The sequence below is a fragment of the Xyrauchen texanus genome, chromosome 2, assembly GCF_025860055.1.
Source record: "Xyrauchen texanus isolate HMW12.3.18 chromosome 2, RBS_HiC_50CHRs, whole genome shotgun sequence".
Taxonomy (NCBI): Eukaryota; Metazoa; Chordata; class Actinopteri; order Cypriniformes; family Catostomidae; genus Xyrauchen; species Xyrauchen texanus.
Window position 1 is genome coordinate 59,340,719 of NC_068277.1, and position 9,107 is coordinate 59,349,825.

Sequence of the window (9,107 nt, forward strand, 5' to 3'; positions counted from 1 at the left end):
CCATCCTCACTACATTCTATATATGGACTATTGAGAGCATCCTGAGCAGCTGCATCACTGCCTGGTTTGGGACTTGCACCGTTTCGGACCGCAAAGCCCTGCAGTGGATAGTGAGGACAGCTGAGAAGATCATCGGGGTCTCTCTCTTCCCTCAATCAAAGACATTTACACAAAATGCTACATGACTCCACACACCCCTCACACAAACTCTTCATCCTCCTGCTACTTGGCAAGAGGTACCGAAGTATTCGTACCCTCACGGCCAGACTATGAGACAGCTTCTTCCCCCAAGCCATCAGACTCCTCAATACCCAGAGACTGGACTGACACACACACACACACACACACACACACACACACACACACACACACACACCTGTACACCATCTAACTTTTGCATATGTCCAGAGTTGCACTGTAATTCATTGTCACTTATACCTGGCTGCTACCTCAGTAACTGCTATGTCCATAGAACACTATTTCAAAGTATTTTATGTTTACATTTGGCATTTTTAGAAAGTGTCATCTTTTCGCACTACTCAGATTACAAATGTGTACTGGTCGGCACTGTACTGTCTCTTACTGTGCCTATTGTTCTGTTCCTTTTAGTAATTTATTGTACTGTCCCATACTTTTTTGCACACGTTTGCACGTGCACTTTATGTAGAACGTTTATTCAGTCTGTGTAGTCTCATGTGGTCCTGTGTTTATCCTATGTTGTTTTTATGTAGCACCATGGTCCTGGAGGAACATTGTCTTGTTTCGCTGTGTACTGTCCTAACTGTATATTGTTGAACGACAATAAAAACCACTTGCTTGATAAAACATTGTGAAAAACTATTAATTAAGTTGTTTATATAAAGTTAATAAAGGGAAGATTTTAATTATAAATGTAACCAACATATTTATACAGTTTAGAGATACATAAACTCCATCCTTGGATGATGAAGGGAGGGAGGGAGGGATGGATTATTACATTGAATAGATGTTAAATCAAACATTCCACACAAAACTATTGAACACAGTCACTTCAACATGTGCTTAAACCAAAACCACACTGTCAAATAACACCATAGAGAGGGCAAAAGCTTTTCAATTAATGTTGAGTGAGGTGTATAGGTACAGTAATGCATTACTTTGCAATGGGCCAAAAAGACAGAATAAATACAAAGATACAAGGTTTAATTGGTTTTGAGCAAATGTTAGGGGACACAAAGCAAATTCATGGCCTCTGTGGAGGAGTCTTGATGGCACAGATGGAGAAGAAGCAAAATACATCAAAGACTAAATCGTCCTTGGGATTTATAATAGGACTACATGTGAAAATTGGGGTCATCCAGTCTGAAAAAAAAGGGTTGGCTGTAGGTGAGGAATTTACTTGTTCTTTAAGAAAAGGTGAAAATCAACATTTTATTCACCTAACTGATGTTACCATTTGCAGAGAGCAAGACTAGAGCACAATTGTTTCCCCTTTAAATGTCTAAAAAAATTAACTAAATGTAAAAACACACACACACATTATATATATATATGTGTGTGTGTGTGTGTGTGTGTGTGTGAGTGTAGCTTTTTGAATATGTTAAAAATGGAAGTCACACTAGATACACTAATAACTGTCTGTCCGTCCGTCCGTCCGTCCCTCCATCCATCCATCCATACATGCATCCATTCATATATGTATGTTTGTACAGTATGCATGGATGGATGGATGGATGGATGGATGGATGGGTGGATAGATGGGTGGCTTTTCAGAGGAGATCTCAACAAGTCTGCGATGAAAAGTCTGAGATTTCAATTTGAATTCAAGCATTCATGTCAAATTCTTCCAAGAGCAAATTATCATTTTTTTGTTTGTTGACTCTTTCCTGAGAGGTTTAAAAATATTTGGACACCATTGTCACACTTAAAATTGTCTTAATTTAAATGCAATAGATCCAAAATATCAAACCAACCGACATCTGCAAAGAAATGATGCTAGAGTTGTTATCAGAACTTCACTTTTCTGAGCCATTTTTTTAAATTACTTTTAACCAACTGGTCTACATGCATTTGCCTTTTAAAAGTAACCAAAGGTGAAGTTCATTGCATTAACTCTAGATAATGTTTGATTAATGTTCCATTAATGTTTGACAACCAGAATATGTCCAAATACATTTTGTCTTAATTTTAAGCAATTGATCTATTACAAATGTCTTTTTGTGAAATGTTTTGCATGAAAACTGTGTTTGTGCCATATTTATTTCAAATAAATGCCACAAAATTTGATATATTATGTAAACACAAAGACAGTCACATGTTTTAATTGTGTCCCAAAACTTTTTGGGGGGGGCACTGAATTATTCAGTATTATTTGCATCTGCAGTTGGCTAAAGATTCATTATGGTGCCGACTACTTTGTTATGGGCCTCCAAAAACTCAGTCCTTGTCTCTAATGAGCCATCAATATCAGATTCAGGAAATCTATACTGCTTCATTTCTCTTGTGTCTCTAAACTAACAATGACGTATTCCCTGATTGCTAAGCATTTGTGAAAGCTTCTCATTCTTTTCACCAGGTGCTCTTCCTTTTAATGCCATTATTGTCTCTTCAGCTCTCTCAAGAAATGTTGGTGTAGTTGAAAGAGCAGCTGTCTATTCTCAAAATCTATGTTTGTTTCTCTTTTCTCTGTGAATGGGCTTCTGGTTCTGAATGGGCTGAGAGGGTTTAAGAGAAGAGTTCATACTTAACAAAGCTCAATTCAATATAAACAAAACACATGTATACATCTCCTGCATCTTAATGAGCATTGAAAAAGTTATTTAAAATATCACTGTGGTTATCTACAAAGTAGAAAATAATGATAAACAACTACACTTTTACACTTTCAGAAGATAATGACATTGGTGCAAAACCCAGGCTTATACAGTGCTGCTGTTGTTGCCATTGTGTTGCTTTGTAGTAGTGCGAGTTGTATGGTAACACTAAAAATGCAACAAAAAGAAGTGTACTACGAAAAGAAGTTCCTGAATTCTTCAATCGTCAAAAGGGAGTGTGGAATGTTGGACACTTCGTGGACTCAGCACTCAAGGCTTTAAAATGATAGATGTGCGACATTGTTACTATGGTTTCAGGAAACAGTTGTCACTTGCTAGTTAATTCTGCAAAGATGCATCGTACTATGGTGGTTAAGCAGTGAGTAACATAGTTGTACGGGACAAACACCCATTGACGGAAGTCTAAAGAGCCCACCCTCAAGTTTTCATGATATTTTGGTCCTTACTTATGGCATGAGTCCCTCCTTCAATATACACTGATGAGCCAATACATTATGACCACTCACAGGTGCAGCGAATAATGTTGATCATCTCAAATCAAGGCCACATGTCAAGGTCTGGGTAGATGAGATGGAAAGCGAACAATCAATTCTATTAGTCAACGTGTTGAATGGTAGAGAAATGTGCAGGAGTAAAGACTTTTTTTGACAAAACATATGCTTTTGACCATACTCACTATAACTTCTTTGTGATACTCTGGTATCACAATGTAGTACAGTCTTAGTACATTCAATAGCAGGCACATGCATCAGCGATGCTAACAGCCAAGTACCGCATTCATGGGTCAAGAAAATCTGGGCGGTGCATAGTCATGCCACGCGGCTGAGCTGATAATGCAATTTGCATCACACATACTGCGAGCGGAGCTATCTGCAACATGGACACCCGAAGTATATGTTGGCCTTAACCCCTTAACCCTACCTAACACTAACCTAACCCTAAGTATGAGCAGAAGTGATAGAGTGCAACATTCTGGTTGTGGACACGGAAGCATAGCAATAGTTCTGTCAGGAAGGCTTGTGGTAGCATGCATCATTCATTCAATTCAGGCATCTCATCCAATCATAATCTTCTTATCGGTTATCGTCAGGTGCATTTTAATTAACTCACTTGCACGTGATTGAATCACATAATCATAATTCATACTATGCCTTTGCTTTACAAGCAAACTTCATATTTGGATTATACATCACTTTGTTTAATCACTCAGTCTTGTGTTTATACTTCTCTTAGGGGAACTATTATGCAGACCTAATAATTTCATTTAACTATCACATAGTTGATAAATACAATACTGTGCAAACGTTTTAGGCACTTGTGAAAAATGTTGCATAGTGAGGATGTCTTCAAAAATAATGCCATAAATAGTTTTCATTTATCAGTTAACGTCATACAAAGTCTAGTAAACATAAAAAGCTAAATCAATATTTGGTGTGGCCACCTGTGCCTTTAAATGCTTCCACTAAATAATTCTACAATGTGTGCTTTGACAACTTTAGGTAAGTAAGTAATGGTATTTTTGTACTGTTTGTACTGTTCTAGGATTAGCACTTTTTCGAAGCAGATCCCTGATATTCAGTTGAATGACGCTTCACACATCATGGATTATGTAAAGCGTGTTGCTTTGACAGAGGGTTCGACAAAGCTTAGGTATCAAACATCACATAATCTTGATCCGCATTTATTGCATTTGTCATTTTTTACAGATTATTTCTATTTTCCTTAATGAAAACTTAAATAATACATAAAAAAGCATAATTACAGCATTGTTTATTCTTTTCAAGGGTATTGCAAAACAATGCTCACCTCCCTTAAATCACGTTGTTATTTTGTTATTCTTTTCAAGGGTATTGCACCAACAATGCTCCCCTTTTCAGGGCTTCTACGCACAGCTAAGCATTGGTTATCCTTTTCAAGGGTATTGCACAAACAGTACCCCCCTTTTTCAAGGGCTTGTACATATAGGAAAGCAATGGTTAACCTTTTCAAAAGTATTGCACAACCAATGCCACACTATTCAGGGCTCAGACAAGTCAAAAGCTTTGATTATCCTTTTCAAGCATATTGCACAATCAAAGCTTGCCCTATTCAGGGCTCAGAAACTTCCTAAGCATTGTTTATCATTTACGAGGGTATTCCACAATGACCCCTCAAAAAAATCTTCCAGCTGGATTTGACGGTTTGAGAGAGATTCTAAGCGCTGAAATGTAGGATGGGACTTACGCCAAAGGGAAATATTCTATCCCCATATTATGATTATTCTCATTTATTCCAAGTTTTTCTGGTGGTAGAATAAAAAAATCCTAATAATTTTTCCCATAGGCAAATTTAATTTTAATTATCAGCCTTTAAAGACAGACCTACCATTAGCTTTAAGGCTGTTAATAGATGATATTTTAAAAATCAAGTGTTTATTAGTGGAATTCATGGTGAAGAACAACACTGAACCTGATCCTGAAGATAAAAGATCCACCAATCAGAGAACTGCAGCAAAAAAATCACACCAAAGCTGCTAGCAACTGCCCATTCCCACGACACACTGCTAATGATGCTACCCTATCAAAATACATATATATTGCAATAAAATTAACATTTTGTTTAAATCAATAGTTTTATATTTTCCCATATTCCATTTTATATATTTTAAATTTATGGCGTCATTCGCAATGCTTCATTGGATCTTAATTCATGCCCTCATGAAAGACGGTAAATAAACTTGTATTTGTACCTCTGGCTTTTTGTCCAATTTTCAAATAATTTTCTTCTTCAAATCAAAGTTTGTAATAATATGATCCTCCTCGGAGCTGGCTTTTTTTCATGGCTGAACTCTTTTATGAAATCCCATGTGAAAAAGAAATGGGAAAATATACATCCGGACCAATACGTTACACTCTGTAGTGATACCTGACTAAGCAACCACCCCTAATTACCAGATACAATAGATAATAAAATGTGTCAATTATATTTAAAACCAAAATAATGACTTCTAGGATCTTCTAATATTCTTCCGGAGCTCATGAAGCTTCTTTCAGAGGAATGCGGTATCATTCTTTTATGGCGGGGTCAGCCACTTGTGTCAAAACAAGCAGCCTTCATCTTTCCTGAGCTAAAAAAATGGCTCATGCTAGGGGGCTCTTCTGAGCTGGTCAGGCCCAGGGGTCTTCCTGCAATTAACCCCTATAGCACTTCCTTACATTCTTTCATGATCTCTCCTCTCTGACTAATCCAGAACCTTCACAGCTGATCCATCCCACCACATACCCCCCCAACCCCCCACCCTCATGGCCTTTGACACGCGCACCTCTTGATGGGTCACATGACTTGTGCAGGTGTGTAGAGGACCCCGGCCCCATCACCCCCCCAATTAGCAACCCTAATTACTGATGAAGCCTCCTGCAGGGTCACTGAACAGGGTCTGGGGAGCACAGACGGATAGAGAAAGGGACACAGAGAGAGAGGGAGGTAGTGAAAAGAAAAGGATTGTAAAGAAAAAGGGAGGGTGGCAGTGGTACAGTGATGCGTGGTTAAAGGAGTGAAGGCCAGGACCAGCAAAATAGGTTTTACGTTGATTGCCAAAAAGAAAATTAAATAAATTGAGGCTGTTGGATTGATGGGGCTCTCTTTTTGTCAAACTGGAGTGTAAATTGATGCCAAGCTGTAATAGTAATTTCGTCTTTTTGGGATTTTGCTCACAAGCGTTCTAGATTTGATAGCCTGACTGTATTATACTTTTTGTTATCAGATTCATTTTTATCCACTTGATTTGATCGAAAATGGAGATGAAAAGCTTGCATTGCCAATGCACTAAGCATTTATCTGAGTTATAATACAGCACAGACATCACTCCAGATGAAGGTATCGTAGTGCAACGGTGAGCAGGAGGGCACATTTTTTAAATGGCTAGTACTAAATTACAATATTTAGTCAGTGTTAGGCTGGTAAATCACTCTTCTGGTATTTTATATGTATTAACAAAATTGTCAATTTTCCTTTACAGCCCATTTCATGTTAATAATTTTGCATATTGTTGGACATATGCAGGTTATGGTAAGAATGAATTTCCATGTTTTATTCTAAGTTGATTTTTACCTTTGTCTGATAAACAATGTAGGCAGTGTGTTGGTCACCACGTAATGTCAGATGTAAAATCTGGGTCCTGAAGCAAAACCAGTTAAAAACCACTGTCTTAATGAACACTGTTTCTGTCAGTTGTGTTTCTCACCCCACCTTTTTTTTACCCACACACAAACCACTGGGCCACCCATCCAGTCCCCTTGCCCTCCATCCATCCACTCCCATGAAGAAAAGATGCCAATCATTTTAATTGGCACCCTGGAGTTGATTGTCCCAGCACATCTCTGAAAGGGAGTGCACAGGGAGGAGAGAGAGGGGACTAACATGTGGTTAAACATATTGTGTCAGGATGTCCACCATATCCTGAAATAAATGACTGTGCCGTCTAGCTCATCGGGAGAAAAGACTGAAAGTTTTTAGGGGTTGTTTAAAGACAGATAGAGGTGCAGGTTACTGCCTGTTTGCATTATGTCATCCAAAGCTGAAATATAAATATTGAAAATATCGGTAGAATGCACTTTTGTGACCTGGAAACAGATTTGTTTTTGATAGCTTTAAATGGAGCATCTTCTGCTCTTTCGGGAATTCTCGGATTATCTAAACAACTTATGTAATAACTAATGAAATCTCTTATATTTACATAATGATAATGAATAGAAAGTTGACATGTTCTTGCATATGTAAATGGGAAAATGCTGATAACTGGAATTAAAAGTAATTGTGTCTAAGAGTGAATTATTATCAGCGAAAATGTGGAGAGTTGTACAAAAGACACACAAGCAGGCAGATTACATAGACATATATTTATATGCATATGAATAAAAACACATGTACATATTGTACAATATCTTGGCTCTTTTTCACCAAACCATGAAAAAGGCTCTTTTGCAACAGATCACAAAAAAAAAAAAAAAAAATTGTTTTTAAATAAGTGCAAATAGTTAATGAGACAAAGAATTGTAAAGCATTTATGTTTTTCATTCTTTCTTTTTTCTGTAAAATCACATAATACAACATGAAAGTACTGTGCAAAGACTCATATATTTACATACTGTTTAAGTGTTTTCTTTATTTGTGAGTAGCTGGTGCCATTCTTATTATTCTTTTTTTAATTATTATTATTTTCGGACACCGTCACACAAACGTTATACTGCCAAAAAACGTATGGCTTACTTACACATAACCTCTGTGTAAGAACAAGAACACTGACCACTGACCTTTTAAATATGGAAGGAAATGTGAGGGAGAGCTCAAAACAGAAAGCAACAAACAAAACAATAAAATTAAATTAAAAATGTGTTTGCCAAACAATCACAACAAACTCAAACCTTACTGGAATGTTCTAAACAATTTACAATCAAGTCTGTGGCAGTTTACATGGGATATTATTTATTTCTGCTAGTATTTATTTATCTTTGCTTATTTGCCATATTGATAAAACATATTTCAGACATGTTCCAGGGATGAACTGTATATATCATTTTGGATCAAGTGACGGTAAAGGTCTTCAAAACTCAAAACTTTCTTTTTGTCTGATTTTGTCTTTAATTCTATTCACAACTGTTGCTGTTTTGCCAGGTTAAGAAGTCTCACCACAATTAAATACAGACTGTTGAATGCTACATTTGATGATGTAACAAAACAAGAGAGTGAATAAGCAAAAGGATGTGTTTGAATCTTAATTTTGCAAACCTCAACTGTATCCGCAAATTTTAGCCAGCCAGGTTTCCATCGGCGTTTCAGACCCAATGACGCTGCAGTGAATTACATATGATGCTTGTAGAAAATGTTCAACATCAACACCCCTGCAACAATCATTTTCAGAACAGGTTGTGATCCATTTGCAATCAAATAATAGATGTTAAATAAACCAATACTATGTTCATGTATTTTTCTTCCTCAAAAAGCCTGATCTCAATCAACACCATTTACGCTAAGAATAATCTGTAACATCTTGACTTGGATTGTTCATTAAACATTTATTTTTCATTAATGATTAATAGTTCCAAACCTGTATGACCTTTTTAGTCTTAATTAGAACACAAAGAAAGATTTCAGAAGATATCAGCGCTTTAGGTTCATATGATGCAAGTCAATGGTGACCAAATCTTTGAAAAAAAGCACAAATGCAGCATAAACATATTTCATAAGACTCCATTGGTTTAATCCATGTCTTTATGAAGCAATCCATTTGGAGTTATATTTTGGTCTGTTCTCACC